This window comes from Saccoglossus kowalevskii, chromosome 12, assembly GCF_978046115.1.
Source record: "Saccoglossus kowalevskii chromosome 12, keSacKowa6.1, whole genome shotgun sequence".
NCBI classification, from domain to species: domain Eukaryota; kingdom Metazoa; phylum Hemichordata; class Enteropneusta; family Harrimaniidae; genus Saccoglossus; species Saccoglossus kowalevskii.
Window position 1 is genome coordinate 1,806,082 of NC_140652.1, and position 17,537 is coordinate 1,823,618.

At 42.8% G+C, this 17,537-nt stretch overlaps 1 long non-coding RNA gene across 1 annotated transcript; it reads right to left on the bottom strand.

The window, feature by feature from the left end:
• Positions 1-6,912: 6,912 nt before the first annotated feature.
• LOC146735412 (uncharacterized) lies at positions 6,913-7,743 on the bottom strand. The gene is made up of 2 exons (XR_014931060.1): positions 7,580-7,743; positions 6,913-7,087 (listed from the first exon to the last, which is right to left on the bottom strand). It is a non-coding gene; the product is annotated as an uncharacterized LOC146735412 (long non-coding RNA).
• Positions 7,744-17,537: the final 9,794 nt, after the last annotated feature.

Genomic DNA, 17,537 nt, shown 5'->3' on the forward strand with positions numbered 1-17,537 from the left:
GGTAGATGTCTGTTCGATGTCATTGTGCATGGTTGATGTCTGTTCGATGTCATTGTGCATGGTTGATGTCTGTTCGATGTCATTGTGCATGGTAGATGTCTGTTCGATGTCATTGTGCATGGTAGATGTCTGTTCGATGTCATTGTGCATGGTTGATGTGTGTTCGATGTCATTGTGAATGGTTGATGTCTGTTCGACGTCATTGTGCATGGTTGATGTCTGTTCGATGTCATTGTGCATGGTTGATGTCTGTCCGATGTCATTGTGCATGGTTGATGTCTGTTCGATCTCATTGTGCATGGTAGATGTCTGTTCGATGTCATTGTGCATGGTTGATGTCTGTTCGATGTCATTGTGCATGGTAGATGTCTGTTCGATGTCATTGTGCATAGTAGATGTCTGTTCGATGTCATTGTGCATGATAGATGTCTGGTCGATGTCATTGTGCATGGTAGATGTCTGTTCGATGTCATTGTGCATGGTAGATATCTGTTCGATGTCATTGTGCATGGTTGATGTCTGCTCGATGTCATTGTGCATGGTTGAAGTCTGTTCGATGTCATTGTGCATGGTAGATGTCTGTTCGATGTCATTGTGCATGGTTGATGTCTGTTCGATGTCATTGTGCATGGTTGATGTCTGTTCGATGTCATTGTGCACGGTAGATATCTGTTCGATGTCATTGTGCATGGTAGATGTCTGTTCGATGTCATTGTGCATGGTTGATGTCTGTTCGATGTCTTTGTGAATGGTTGATGTCTATTCAAAGTCATTGTGCATGGTTGATGTCTGTTCGATGTCATTGTGCATGGTTGATGTCTGTCCGATGTCATTGTGCATGGTTGATGTCTGTTCGATGTCATTGTGCATGGTAGATGTCTGTTCGATGTCATTGTGCATGGTTGATGTCTGTTCGATGTCATTGTGCATGGTTGATGTCTGTTCGATGTCATTGTGCATGGTTGATGTCTGGTCGATGTCATTGTGCATGGTTGATGTCTGTTCGATGTCATTGTGCATGGTTGATGTCTGTTCGATGTCATTGTGCATGGTAGATGTCTGGTCGATGTCATTGTGCATGGTCGATGTCATTGTGCATGGTTGATGTCTGTTCGATGTCATTGTGCATGGTAGATGTCTGTTCGATGTCATTGTGCATGGTTGATGTCTGTTCGATGTCATTGTGCATGGTTGATGTCTGTTCGATGTCATTGTGCATGGTTGATGTCTGTTCGATGTCATTGTGCATGATAGATGTCTGGTCGATGTCATTGTGCATGGTAGATGTCTGTTCGATGTCATTGTGCATGGTAGATATCTGTTCGATGTCATTGTGCATGGTTGATGTCTGTTCGATGTCATTGTGCATGGTTGAAGTCTGTTCGATGTCATTGTGCATGGTAGATGTCTGTTCGATGACATTGTGCATGGTTGATGTCAGTTCGATGTCATTGTGCATGGTTGATGTCTGTTCGATGTCATTGTGCATGGTAGATGTCTGTTCGATGTCATTGTGCATGGTAGATGTCTGTTCGATGTCATTGTGCATGGTTGATGTCTGTTCGATGTCTTTGTGAATGGTTGATGTCTGTTCGAAGTCATTGTGCATGGTTGATGTCTGTTCGATGTCATTGTGCATGGTTGATGTCTGTCCGATGTCATTGTGCATGGTTGATGTCTGTTCGATGTCATTGTGCATGGTAGATGTCTGTTCGATGTCATTGTGCATGGTTGAAGTCTGTTCGATGTCATTGTGCATGGTTGATGTCTGTTCGATGTCATTGTGCATGGTTGATGTCTGGTCGATGTCATTGTGCATGGTTGATGTCTGTTCGATGTCATTGTGCATGGTTGATGTCTGTTCGATGTCATTGTGCATGGTAGAAGTCTGTTCGATGTCATTGTGCATGGTCGATGTCATTGTGCATGGTTGATGTCTGTTCGATGTCATTGTGCATGGTAGATGTCTGTTCGATGTCATTGTGCATGGTAGATGTCTGTTCGATGTCATTGTGCATGATAGATGTCTGTTCGATGTCATTGTGCATGGTAGATATCTGTTCGATGTCATTGTGCATGGTTGATGTCTGTTCGATGTCATTGTGCATGGTTGATGTCTGTTCGATGTCATTGTGCATGGTAGATGTCTGTTCGATGTCATTGTGCATGGTTGATGTCTGTTCGATGTCATTGTGCATGGTTGATGTCTGTTCGATGTCATTGTGCATGGTAGATGTCTGTTCGATGTCATTGTGCATGGTTGATGTCTGTTCGATGTCATTGTGCATGGTTGATGTCTGTTCGATGTCATTGTGCATGGTTGATGTCTGTTCGATGTCATTGTGCATGGTAGATGTCTCTTTGATGTCATTGTGCATGGTAGCTGTCTGTTCGATGTCATTGTGCATGGTTGATGTCTGTTCGATGTCATTGTGCATGGTAAATGTATGTTCGGTGTCATTGTGCATGGTAGATGTCTGTTCGATGTCATTGTGCATGGTTGATGTCTGTTCGATGTCATTGTGAATGGTTGATGTCTGTTCGACGTCATTGTGCATGGTTGATGTCTGTTCGATGTCATTGTGCATGGTTGATGTCTGTTCGATGTCATTGTGCATGGTTGATGTCTGCTCGATGTCATTGTGCATGGTAGATGTCTGTTCGATGTCATTGTGCATGGTAGATGTCTGTTCGATGTCATTGTGCATGGTAGATGTCTGTTCGATGTCATTGTGCATGGTCGATGTCATTGTGCATGGTAGATGTCTGTTCGATGTCATTGTGCATGGTAGATGTCTGTTCGATGTCATTGTGCATGATAGATGTCTGTTCGATGTCATTGTGCATGGTAGATGTCTGTTCGATGTCATTGTGCATGGTAGATATCTGTTCGATGTCATTGTGCATGGTTGATGTCTGTTCGATGTCATTGTGCATGGTTGAAGTCTGTTCGATGTCATTGTGCATGGTAGATGTCTGTTCGATGTCATTGTGCATGGTTGATGTCTGTTCGATGTCATTGTGCATGGTTGATGTCTGTTCGCTGTCATTGTGCATGGTAGATGTCTGTTCGATGTCATTGTGCATGGTAGATGTCTGTTCGATGTCATTGTGCATGGTTGATGTCTGTTCGATGTCTTTGTGAATGGTTGATGTCTGTTCGATGTCATTGTGCATGGTTGATGTCTGTTCGATGTCATTGTGCATGGTTGATGTCTGTCCGATGTCATTGTGCATGGTTGATGTCTGTTCGATGTCATTGTGCATGGTAGATGTCTGTTCGATGTCATTGTGCATGGTTGATGTCTGTTCGATGTCATTGTGCATGGTTGATGTCTGTTCGTTGTCATTGTGCATGGCTGATGTCTGTTCGATGTCATTGTGCATGGTTGATGTCTGTTCGATGTCATTGTGCATGGTTGATGTCTGTTCGATGTCATTGTGCATGGTTGATGTCTGTTCGATGTCATTGTGCATGGTAGATGTCTGTTCGATGTCATTGTGCATGGTAGATATCTGTTCGATGTCATTGTGCATGGTTGATGTCTGTTCGATGTCATTGTGAATGGTTGATGTCTGTTCGATGTCATTGTGCATGGTTGATGTCTGTTCGATGTCATTGTGCATGGTTGATGTCTGTCCGATGCCATTGTGCATGGTTGATGTCTGTTCGATGTCATTGTGCATGGTAGATGTCTGTTCGATGTCATTGTGCATGGTTGATGTCTGTTCGATGTCATTGTGCATGGTAGATGTCTGTTCGATGTCATTGTGCATGGTTGATGTCTGTTCGATGTCATTGTGCATGGTTGATGTCTGTTCGATGTCATTGTGCATGGTAGATGTCTGTTCGATGTCATTGTGCATGGTCGATGTCATTGTGCATGGTTGATGTCTGTTCGATGTCATTGTGCATGGTTGATGTCTGTTCGATGTCATTGTGCATGGTTGATGTCTGTTCGTTGTCATTGTGCATGGCTGATGTCTGTTCGATGTCATTGTGCATGGTTGATGTCTGTTCGATGTCATTGTGCATGGTTGATGTATGTTCGATGTCATTGTGCATGGTTGATGTCTGTTCGATGTCATTGTGCATGGTAGATGTCTGTTCGATGTCATTGTGCATGGTCGATGTCATTGTGCATGGTTGATGTCTGTTCGATGTCATTGTGCATGGTAGATGTCTGTTCGATGTCATTGTGCATGGTAGATGTCTGTTCGATGTCATTGTGCATGGTCGATGTCATTGTGCATGGTTGATGTCTGTTCGATGTCATTGTGCATGGTAGATGTCTGTTCGATGTCATTGTGAATTGTTGATGTCTGTTCGATGTCATTGTGCATGGTTGATGTCTGTTCGATGTCATTGTGCATGGTTGATGTCTGTCCGATGTCATTGTGCATGGTTGATGTCTGTTCGATGTCATTGTGCATGGTAGATGTCTGTTCGATGTCCTTGTGCATGGTTGATGTCTGTTCGATGTCATTGTGCATGGTTGATGTCTGTTCGTTGTCATTGTGCATGGCTGATGTCTATTCGATGTCATTGTGCATGGTTGATGTCTGTTCGATGTCATTGTGCATGGTAGATGTCTGTTCGATGTCATTGTGCATGGTCGATGTCATTGTGCATGGTTGATGTCTGTTCGATGTCATTGTGCATGGTAGATGTCTGTTCGATGTCATTGTGCATGGTAGATGTCTGTTCGATGTCATTGTGCATGATAGATGTCTGTTCGATGTCATTGTGCATGGTAGATATCTGTTCGATGTCATTGTGCATGGTTGATGTCTGTTCGATGTCATTGTGCATGGTAGAAATCTGTTCGATGTCATTGTGCATGGTTGATGTCTGTTCGATGTCATTGTGCATGGTTGATGTCAGTTCGATGTCATTGTGCATGGTTGATGTCTGTTCGATGTCATTGTGCATGGTAGATGTCTGTTCGATGTCATTGTGCATGGTCGATGTCATTGTGCATGGTTGATGTCTGTTCGATGTCATTGTGCATGGTTGATGTCTGTTCGATGTCATTGTGCATGGTAGATGTCTGTTCGATGTCATTGTGCATGGTTGATGTCTGTTCGATGTCATTGTGCATGGTTGATGTCTGTTCGATGTCATTGTGCATGGTTGATGTCTGTTCGATGTCATTGTGCATGGTAGATGTCTGTTTGATGTCATTGTGCATGGTAGCTGTCTGTTCGATGTCATTGTGCATGGTAGATGTCTGTTCGATGTCATTGTGCATGCTTGATGTCTGTTCGATGTCATTGTGCATGGTTGATGTCTGTTCGATGTCATTGTGCATGGTAGATGTCTGTTCGGTGTCATTGTGCATGGTAGATGTCTGTTCGATGTCATTGTGCATGGTTGATGTCTGTTCGATGTCATTGTGAATGGTTGATGTCTGTTCGACGTCATTGTGCATGGTTGATGTCTGTTCGATGTCATTGTGCATGGTTGATGTCTGTTCGATGTCATTGTGCATGGTTGATGTCTGTTCGATGTCATTGTGCATGGTAGATGTCTGTTCGATGTCATTGTGCATGGTAGATGTCTGTTCGATGTCATTGTGCATGGTAGATGTCTGTTCGATGTCATTGTGCATGGTCGATGTCATTGTGCATGGTTGATGTCTGTTCGATGTCATTGTGCATGGTAGATGTCTGTTCGATGTCATTGTGCATGGTAGATGTCTGTTCGATGTCATTGTGCATGATAGATGTCTGTTCGATGTCATTGTGCATGGTAGATGTCTGTTCGATGTCATTGTGCATGGTAGATATCTGTTCGATGTCATTGTGCATGGTTGATGTCTGTTCGATGTCATTGTGCATGGTTGAAGTCTGTTCGATGTCATTGTGCATGGTAGATGTCTGTTCGATGTCATTGTGCATGGTTGATGTCTGTTCGATGTCATTGTTCATGGTTGATGTCTGTTCGCTGTCATTGTGCATGGTAGATGTCTGTTCGATGTCATTGTGCATGGTTGATGTCTGTTCGATGTCTTTGTGAATGGTTGATGTCTGTTCGATGTCATTGTGCATGGTTGATGTCTGTTCGATGTCATTGTGCATGGTTGATGTCTGTCCGATGTCATTGTGCATGGTTGATGTCTGTTCGATGTCATTGTGCATGGTAGATGTCTGTTCGATGTCATTGTGCATGGTTGATGTCTGTTCGATGTCATTGTGCATGGTTGATGTCTGTTCGTTGTCATTGTGCATGGCTGATGTCTGTTCGATGTCATTGTGCATGGTTGATGTCTGTTCGATGTCATTGTGCATGGTTGATGTCTGTTCGATGTCATTGTGCATGGTTGATGTCTGTTCGATGTCATTGTGCATGGTAGATGTCTGTTCGATGTCATTGTGCATGGTCGATGTCATTGTGCATGGTTGATGTCTGTTCGATGTCATTGTGCATGGTAGATGTCTGTTCGATGTCATTGTGCATGGTAGATGTCTGTTCGATGTCATTGTGCATGATAGATGTCTGTTCGATGTCATTGTGCATGGTAGATATTTGTTCGATGTCATTGTGCATGGTTGATGTCTGTTCGATGTCATTGTGCATGGTTGATGTCAATCTGATTAAAATCTGATGTAGTGTACGGGCTTTAATTATTTTAGCTATAAACTTATTTTAATTTTATTACTTTTGTTATTAATGCCCTTTTATTTTATTATTTTACTTTGATTTTGATTTTGTGATTTTTTTAATTCCGCCCTACCTACATCTGATCCGACGCCTATGTAAGTCCCGTTCAAATCTCGCGTAAGTAACAGCCAATCACAGCCCTCCTTTTATACAGGCTGTCGGTTGCTTACTTTTCAGTGTAGCGACACTCTACGGGCAATCTTTTTGTACACTATATTTTGCCCACTTGAATAAACCATTAATAGAAAATTGCTAGTATATTTTTATTTGCAAAAGAAATTCCACAGCATTTTACAATTTTTGTCATTACATTGAATATTTTTTTCACTTCCAACAAATGTGTACACTTCCAGATACATCTTCGCCAGCCAAGGTTCGTTCATTCAGTCATCGCTTCAATTTTACATCACTGAGCATAATTATCTAGAATGGAAGCAAAAAAATAAGTAAATCGTAATGATTAGAACACTGTAAACAGCTATAGTAAACAATGCAAACTGATTTTAAATTGTATAACGGTCACCGGCCCACGGCATCGACGCAGAAAATTGGAGCAAAAAATATTTCCTGATCAATTGCGTTGTGTTCCAATAAAAAATATTTTATTCCAGTCCAAATCAGCTCAATTACTTTAATAAAGAGTTATTGCATAATGTACAAAATGTTGATACAATTTGATGAATATTTACAGCTCTGCTTCAATGCCGTAGACGATGTTGGCCCGATCGTCAACAAAACATCACCCGTCTCCAGGGCAGGCGACTGGAAAAAAACACTGGTGTTCGGTCGAAACGGTGGAAACAAAATCGTCACTCCCAGAATAACTATGCAAAATAACGATCTAAAGTCGAACCATTCGAGCCACAATTTTAACATAAAAATGACTTTCGTTGCATTTGACAATGATAAACTTACCGAAAAGCCGTGTTATTCTCGGTCGCTAACGTCAGTATAATCCGCCATTTTATTTGAGTGTGTTTGCCACCCGACTCCGCCCGGTGACGTCATCATGTGCGCTATAGAAGGAGGTCTGTGATTCGTTGACTGAAATCGTCGATAGTGGGTCTCATTGAAATCTCGTTACATAGGCGTCGGATCAGATGTAGGTAGGGCGGAATTAAAAAAAATCACAAAATCAAAATCAAAGTAAAATAATAAAATAAAAGGGCATTAATAACAAAAGTAATAAAAAATAAAATTAAAATAAGTTTATAGCCAAAATAATTAAAGCCCGTACACTACATCAGATTTTAATCAGATTGGGTTGATGTCTGTTCGATGTCATTGTGCATGGTAGATGTCTGTTCGATGTCATTGTGCATGGTTGATGTCTGTTCGATGTCATTGTGCATGGTTGATGTCTGTTCGATGTCATTGTGCATGGTAGATGTCTGTTCGATGTCATTGTGCATGGTAGATATCTGTTCGATGTCATTGTGCATGGTTGATGTCTGTTCGATGTCATTGTGAATGGTTGATGTCTGTTCGATGTCATTGTGCATGGTTGATGTCTGTTCGATGTCATTGTGCATGGTTGATGTCTGTCCGATGCCATTGTGCATGGTTGATGTCTGTTCGATGTCATTGTGCATGGTAGATGTCTGTTCGATGTCATTGTGCATGGTTGATGTCTGTTCGATGTCATTGTGCATGGTTGATGTCTGTTCGATGTCATTGTGCATGGTTGATGTCTGTTCGATGTCATTGTGCATGGTAGATGTCTGTTCGATGTCATTGTGCATGGTCGATGTCATTGTGCATGGTTGATGTCTGTTCGATGTCATTGTGCATGGTAGATGTCTGTTCGATGTCATTGTGCATGGTAGATGTCTGTTCGATGTCATTGTGCATGATAGATGTCTGTTCGATGTCATTGTGCATGGTAGATATTTGTTCGATGTCATTGTGCATGGTTGATGTCTGTTCGATGTCATTGTGCATGGTAGATGTCTGTTCGATGTCATTGTGCATGGTTGATGTCTGTTCGATGTCATTGTGCATGGTTGATGTCTGTTCGATGTCTTTGTGCATGGTAGATGTCTGTTCGATGTCATTGTGCATGGTAGATATCTGTTCGATGTCATTGTGCATGGTTGATGTCTGTACGATGTCATTGTGAATGGTTGATGTCTGTTCGATGTCATTGTGCATGGTTGATGTCTGTTCGATGTCATAGTGCATGGTTGATGTCTGTCCGATGCCATTGTGCATGGTTGATGTCTGTTCGATGTCATTGTGCATGGTAGATGTCTGTTCGATGTCATTGTGCATGGTTGATGTCTGTTCGATGTCATTGTGCATGGTAGATGTCTGTTCGATGTCATTGTGCATGGTCGATGTCATTGTGCATGGTTGATGTCTGTTCGATGTCATTGTGCATGGTAGATGTCTGTTCGATGTCATTGTGAATTGTTGATGTCTGTTCGATGTCATTGTGCATGGTTGATGTCTGTTCGATGTCATTGTGCATGGTTGATGTCTGTCCGATGTCATTGTGCATGGTTGATGTCTGTTCGATGTCATTGTGCATGGTAGATGTCTGTTCGATGTCATTGTGCATGGTTGATGTCTGTTCGTTGTCATTGTGCATGGCTGATGTCTGTTCGATGTCATTGTGCATGGTTGATGTCTGTTCGATGTCATTGTGCATGGTTGATGTCTGTTCGATGTCATTGTGCATGGTTGATGTCTGTTCGATGTCATTGTGCATGGTAGATGTCTGTTCGATGTCATTGTGCATGGTCGATGTCATTGTGCATGGTTGATGTCTGTTCGATGTCATTGTGCATGGTTGATGTCTGTTCGATGTCATTGTGCATGGTTGATGTCTGTTCGTTGTCATTGTGCATGGCTGATGTCTGTTCGATGTCATTGTGCATGGTTGATGTCTGTTCGATGTCATTGTGCATGGTTGATGTCTGTTCGATGTCATTGTGCATGGTTGATGTCTGTTCGATGTCATTGTGCATGGTAGATGTCTGTTCGATGTCATTGTGCATGGTCGATGTCATTGTGCATGGTTGATGTCTGTTCGATGTCATTGTGCATGGTAGATGTCTGTTCGATGTCATTGTGCATGGTAGATGTCTGTTCGATGTCATTGTGCATGGTCGATGTCATTGTGCATGGTTGATGTCTGTTCGATGTCATTGTGCATGGTAGATGTCTGTTCGATGTCATTGTGAATTGTTGATGTCTGTTCGATGTCATTGTGCATGGTTGATGTCTGTTCGATGTCATTGTGCATGGTTGATGTCTGTCCGATGTCATTGTGCATGGTTGATGTCTGTTCGATGTCATTGTGCATGGTAGATGTCTGTTCGATGTCATTGTGCATGGTTGATGTCTGTTCGATGTCATTGTGCATGGTTGATGTCTGTTCGTTGTCATTGTGCATGGCTGATGTCTGTTCGATGTCATTGTGCATGGTTGATGTCTGTTCGATGTCATTGTGCATGGTTGATGTCTGTTCGATGTCATTGTGCATGGTTGATGTCTGTTCGATGTCATTGTGCATGGTAGATGTCTGTTCGATGTCATTGTGCATGGTAGATGTCTGTTCGATGTCATTGTGCATGATAGATGTCTGTTCGATGTCATTGTGCATGGTAGATATTTGTTCGATGTCATTGTGCATGGTTGATGTCTGTTCGATGTCATTGTGCATGGTTGATGTCTGTTCGATGTCATTGTGCATGGTAGATGTCTGTTCGATGTCATTTAGCATGGTTGCTGTCTGTTCGATGTCATTGTGCATGGTTGATGTCTGTTCGATGTCATTGTGCATGGTAGATGTCTGTTCGATGTCATTGTGCATGGTAGACATCTGTTCGATGTCATTGTGCATGGTTGATGTCTGTTCGATGTCATTGTGAATGGTTGATGTCTGTTCGATGTCATTGTGCATGGTTGATGTCTGTTCGATGTCATTGTGCATGGTTGATGTCTGTCCGATGCCATTGTGCATGGTTGATGTCTGTTCGATGTCATTGTGCATGGTAGATGTCTGTTCGATGTCATTGTGCATGGTTGATGTCTGTTCGATGTCATTGTGCATGGTAGATGTCTGTTCGATGTCATTGTGCATGGTCGATGTCATTGTGCATGGTTGATGTCTGTTCGATGTCATTGTGCATGGTAGATGTCTGTTCGATGTCATTGTGAATTGTTGATGTCTGTTCGATGTCATTGTGCATGGTTGATGTCTGTTCGATGTCATTGTGCATGGTTGATGTCTGTCCGATGTCATTGTGCATGGTTGATGTCTGTTCGATGTCATTGTGCATGGTAGATGTCTGTTCGATGTCATTGTGCATGGTTGATGTCTGTTCGATGTCATTGTGCATGGTTGATGTCTGTTCGTTGTCATTGTGCATGGCTGATGTCTGTTCGATGTCATTGTGCATGGTTGATGTCTGTTCGATGTCATTGTGCATGGTTGATGTCTGTTCGATGTCATTGTGCATGGTTGATGTCTGTTCGATGTCATTGTGCATGGTAGATGTCTGTTCGATGTCATTGTGCATGGTCGATGTCATTGTGCATGGTTGATGTCTGTTCGATGTCATTGTGCATGGTTGATGTCTGTTCGATGTCATTGTGCATGGTTGATGTCTGTTCGTTGTCATTGTGCATGGCTGATGTCTGTTCGATGTCATTGTGCATGGTTGATGTCTGTTCGATGTCATTGTGCATGGTTGATGTCTGTTTGATGTCATTGTGCATGGTTGATGTCTGTTCGATGTCATTGTGCATGGTAGATGTCTGTTCGATGTCATTGTGCATGGTCGATGTCATTGTGCATGGTTGATGTCTGTTCGATGTCATTGTGCATGGTAGATGTCTGTTCGATGTCATTGTGCATGGTAGATGTCTGTTCGATGTCATTGTGCATGGTAGATGTCTGTTCGATGTCATTGTGAATTGTTGATGTCTGTTCGATGTCATTGTGCATGGTTGATGTCTGTTCGATGTCATTGTGCATGGTTGATGTCTGTCCGATGTCATTGTGCATGGTTGATGTCTGTTCGATGTCATTGTGCATGGTAGATGTCTGTTCGATGTCATTGTGCATGGTTGATGTCTGTTCGTTGTCATTGTGCATGGCTGATGTCTGTTCGATGTCATTGTGCATGGTTGATGTCTGTTCGATGTCATTGTGCATGGTTGATGTCTGTTCGATGTCATTGTGCATGGTTGATGTCTGTTCGATGTCATTGTGCATGGTAGATGTTTGTTCGATGTCATTGTGCATGGTCGATGTCATTGTGCATGGTTGATGTCTGTTCGATGTCATTGTGCATGGTTGATGTCTGTTCGATGTCATTGTGCATGGTTGATGTCTGTTCGTTGTCATTGTGCATGGCTGATGTCTGTTCGATGTCATTGTGCATGGTTGATGTCTGTTCGATGTCATTGTGCATGGTTGATGTCTGTTCGATGTCATTGTGCATGGTTGATGTCTGTTCGATGTCATTGTGCATGGTAGATGTCTGTTCGATGTCATTGTTCATGGTCGATGTCATTGTGCATGGTTGATGTCTGTTCGATGTCATTGTGCATGGTAGATGTCTGTTCGATGTCATTGTGCATGGTAGATGTCTGTTCGATGTCATTGTGCATGGTCGATGTCATTGTGCATGGTTGATGTCTGTTCGATGTCATTGTGCATGGTAGATGTCTGTTCGATGTCATTGTGAATTGTTGATGTCTGTTCGATGTCATTGTGCATGGTTGATGTCTGTTCGATGTCATTGTGCATGGTTGATGTCTGTCCGATGTCATTGTGCATGGTTGATGTCTGTTCGATGTCATTGTGCATGGTAGATGTCTGTTCGATGTCATTGTGCATGGTTGATGTCTGTTCGATGTCATTGTGCATGGTTGATGTCTGTTCGTTGTCATTGTGCATGGCTGATGTCTGTTCGATGTCATTGTGCATGGTTGATGTCTGTTCGATGTCATTGTGCATGGTTGATGTCTGTTCGATGTCATTGTGCATGGTTGATGTCTGTTCGATGTCATTGTGCATGGTAGATGTCTGTTCGATGTCATTGTGCATGGTAGATGTCTGTTCGATGTCATTGTGCATGATAGATGTCTGTTCGATGTCATTGTGCATGGTAGATATTTGTTCGATGTCATTGTGCATGGTTGATGTCTGTTCGATGTCATTGTGCATGGTTGATGTCTGTTCGATGTCATTGTGCATGGTAGATGTCTGTTCGATGTCATTTAGCATGGTTGCTGTCTGTTCGATGTCATTGTGCATGGTTGATGTCTGTTCGATGTCATTGTGCATGGTAGATGTCTGTTCGATGTCATTGTGCATGGTAGACATCTGTTCGATGTCATTGTGCATGGTTGATGTCTGTTCGATGTCATTGTGAATGGTTGATGTCTGTTCGATGTCATTGTGCATGGTTGATGTCTGTTCGATGTCATTGTGCATGGTTGATGTCTGTCCGATGCCATTGTGCATGGTTGATGTCTGTTCGATGTCATTGTGCATGGTAGATGTCTGTTCGATGTCATTGTGCATGGTTGATGTCTGTTCGATGTCATTGTGCATGGTAGATGTCTGTTCGATGTCATTGTGCATGGTCGATGTCATTGTGCATGGTTGATGTCTGTTCGATGTCATTGTGCATGGTAGATGTCTGTTCGATGTCATTGTGAATTGTTGATGTCTGTTCGATGTCATTGTGCATGGTTGATGTCTGTTCGATGTCATTGTGCATGGTTGATGTCTGTCCGATGTCATTGTGCATGGTTGATGTCTGTTCGATGTCATTGTGCATGGTAGATGTCTGTTCGATGTCATTGTGCATGGTTGATGTCTGTTCGATGTCATTGTGCATGGTTGATGTCTGTTCGTTGTCATTGTGCATGGCTGATGTCTGTTCGATGTCATTGTGCATGGTTGATGTCTGTTCGATGTCATTGTGCATGGTTGATGTCTGTTCGATGTCATTGTGCATGGTTGATGTCTGTTCGATGTCATTGTGCATGGTAGATGTCTGTTCGATGTCATTGTGCATGGTCGATGTCATTGTGCATGGTTGATGTCTGTTCGATGTCATTGTGCATGGTTGATGTCTGTTCGATGTCATTGTGCATGGTTGATGTCTGTTCGTTGTCATTGTGCATGGCTGATGTCTGTTCGATGTCATTGTGCATGGTTGATGTCTGTTCGATGTCATTGTGCATGGTTGATGTCTGTTTGATGTCATTGTGCATGGTTGATGTCTGTTCGATGTCATTGTGCATGGTAGATGTCTGTTCGATGTCATTGTGCATGGTCGATGTCATTGTGCATGGTTGATGTCTGTTCGATGTCATTGTGCATGGTAGATGTCTGTTCGATGTCATTGTGCATGGTAGATGTCTGTTCGATGTCATTGTGCATGGTCGATGTCATTGTGCATGGTTGATGTCTGTTCGATGTCATTGTGCATCGTAGATGTCTGTTCGATGTCATTGTGAATTGTTGATGTCTGTTCGATGTCATTGTGCATGGTTGATGTCTGTTCGATGTCATTGTGCATGGTTGATGTCTGTCCGATGTCATTGTGCATGGTTGATGTCTGTTCGATGTCATTGTGCATGGTAGATGTCTGTTCGATGTCATTGTGCATGGTTGATGTCTGTTCGATGTCATTGTGCATGGTTGATGTCTGTTCGTTGTCATTGTGCATGGCTGATGTCTGTTCGATGTCATTGTGCATGGTTGATGTCTGTTCGATGTCATTGTGCATGGTTGATGTCTGTTCGATGTCATTGTGCATGGTTGATGTCTGTTCGATGTCATTGTGCATGGTAGATGTCTGTTCGATGTCATTGTGCATGGTCGATGTCATTGTGCATGGTTGATGTCTGTTCGATGTCATTGTGCATGGTAGATGTCTGTTCGATGTCATTGTGCATGGTAGATGTCTGTTCGATGTCATTGTGCATGATAGATGTCTGTTCGATGTCATTGTGCATGGTAGATATCTGTTCGATGTCATTGTGCATGGTTGATGTCTGTTCGATGTCATTGTGCATGGTCGATGTCATTGTGCATGGTTGATGTCTGTTCGATGTCATTGTGCATGGTAGATGTCTGTTCGATGTCATTGTAATTTGTTGATGTCTGTTCGATGTCATTGTGCATGGTTGATGTCTGTTCGATGTCATTGTGCATGGTTGATGTCTGTCCGATGTCATTGTGCATGGTTGATGTCTGTTCGATGTCATTGTGCATGGTAGATGTCTGTTCGATGTCATTGTGCATGGTTGATGTCTGTTCGATGTCATTGTGCATGGTTGATGTCTGTTCGATGTCATTGTGCATGGTTGATGTCTGTTCGATGTCATTGTGAATTGTTGATGTCTGTTCGATGTCATTGTGCATGGATGATGTCTGTTCGATGTCATTGTGCATGGTTGATGTCTGTCCGATGTCATTGTGCATGGTTGATGTCTGTTCGATGTCATTGTGCATGGTAGATGTCTGTTCGATGTCATTGTGCATGGTTGATGTCTGTTCGATGTCATTGTGCATGGTTGATGTCTGTTCGTTGTCATTGTGCATGGCTGATGTCTGTTCGATGTCATTGTGCATGGTCGATGTCATTGTGCATGGTTGATGTCTGTTCGATGTCATTGTGCATGGTAGATGTCTGTTCGATGTCATTGTGCATGGTAGATGTCTGTTCGATGTCATTGTGCATAATAGATGTCTGTTCGATATCATTGTGCATGGTAGATATCTGTTCGATGTCATTGTGCATGGTTGATGTCTGTTCGATGTCATTGTGCATGGTAGAAGTCTGTTCGATGTCATTGTGCATGGTTGATGTCTGTTCGTTGTCATTGTGCATGTTTGATGTCTGTTCGATGTCATTGTGCATGGTAGATGTCTGTTCGATGTCATTGTGCATGGTAGATGTCTGTTCGATGTCATTGTGCATGGTTGATGTCTGTTCGATGTCATTGTGAATGGTTGATGTCTGTTCGACGTCATTGTGCATGGTTGATGTCTGTTCGATGTCATTGTGCATGGTTGATGTCTGTCCGATGTCATTGTGCATGGTTGATGTCTGTTCGATGTCATTGTGCATGGTAGATGTCTGTTCGATGTCACTGTGCATGGTTGATGTCTGTTCGATGTCATTGTGCATGGTAGATGTCTGTACGATGTCATTGTGCATGGTTGATGTCTGTTCGATGTCATTGTGCATGGTTGATGTCTGTTCGATGTCGTTGTGCATGGTTGATGTCTGTTCGATGTCATTGTGAATGGTTGATGTCTGTTCGATGTCATTGTGCATGGTTGATGTCTGTTCGATGTCATTGTGCATGGTTGATGTCTGTCCGATGCCATTGTGCATGGTTGATGTCTGTTCGATGTCATTGTGCATGGTAGATGTCTGTTCGATGTCACTGTGCATGGTTGATGTCTGTTCGATGTCATTGTGCATGGTAGATGTCTGTTCGATGTCATTGTGCATGGTAGATGTCTGTTCGATGTCATTGTGCATGATAGATGTCTGTTCGATGTCATTGTGCATGGTAGATATCTGTTCGATGTCATTGTGCATGGCTGATGTCTGTTCGATGTCATTGTGCATGGTTGATGGCTGTTCGATGTCATTGTGCATGGTAGATGTCTGTTCGATGTCACTGTGCATGGTTGATGTCTGTTCGATGTCATTGTGCATGGTTGATGTCTGTTCGATGTCATTGTGCATGGTAGATGTCTGTTCGATGTCATTGTGCATGGTAGATATCTGTTCGATGTCATTGTGCATGGTTGATGTCTGTTCGATGTCATTGTGAATGGTTGATGTCTGTTCGATGTCATTGTGCATGGTTGATGTCTGTTCGGTGTCATTGTGCATGGTTGATGTCTGTCCGATGCCATTGTGCATGGTTGATGTCTGTTCGATGTCATTGTGCATGGTAGATGTCTGGTCGATGTCATTGTGCATGGTTGATGTCTGTTCGATGTCATTGTGCATGGTAGATGTCTGTTCGATGTCATTGTGCATGGTCGATGTCATTGTGCATGGTTGATGTCTGTTCGATGTCATTGTGCATGGTAGATGTCTGTCCGATGTCATTGTGAATGGTTGATGTCTGTTCGATGTCATTGTGCATGGTTGATGTCTGTTCGATGTCATTGTGCATGGTTGATGTCTGTCCGATGTCATTGTGCATGGTTGATGTCTGTTCGATGACATTGTGCATGGTTGATGTCTGTTCGTTGTCATTGTGCATGGCTGATGTCTGTTCGATGACATTGTGCATGGTTGATGTCTGTTCGTTGTCATTGTGCATGGCTGATGTCTGTTCGATGTCATTGTGCATGGTTGATGTCTGTTCGATGTCATTGTGCATGGTTGATGTCTGTTCGATGTCATTGTGCATGGTTGATGTCTGTTCGATGTCATTGTGCATGGTAGATGTCTGTTCGATGTCATTGTGCATGGTCGATGTCATTGTGAATTGTTGATGTCTGTTCGATGTCATTGTGCATGGTTGATGTCTGTTCGATGTCATTGTGCATGGTCGATGTCATTGTGCATGGTTGATGTCTGTTCGATGTCATTGTGCATGGTAGATGTCTGTTCGATGTCATTGTGCATGGTTGATGTCTGTTCGATGTCATTGTGCATGGTTGATGTCTGTTCGTTGTCATTGTGCATGGCTGATGTCTGTTCGATGTCATTGTGCATGGTTGATGTCTGTTCGATGTCATTGTGCATGGTTGATGTCTGTTCGATGTCATTGTGCATGGTTGATGTCTGTTCGATGTCATTGTGCATGGTAGATGTCTGTTCGATGTCATTGTGCATGGTCGATGTCATTGTGCATGTTGATGTCTGTT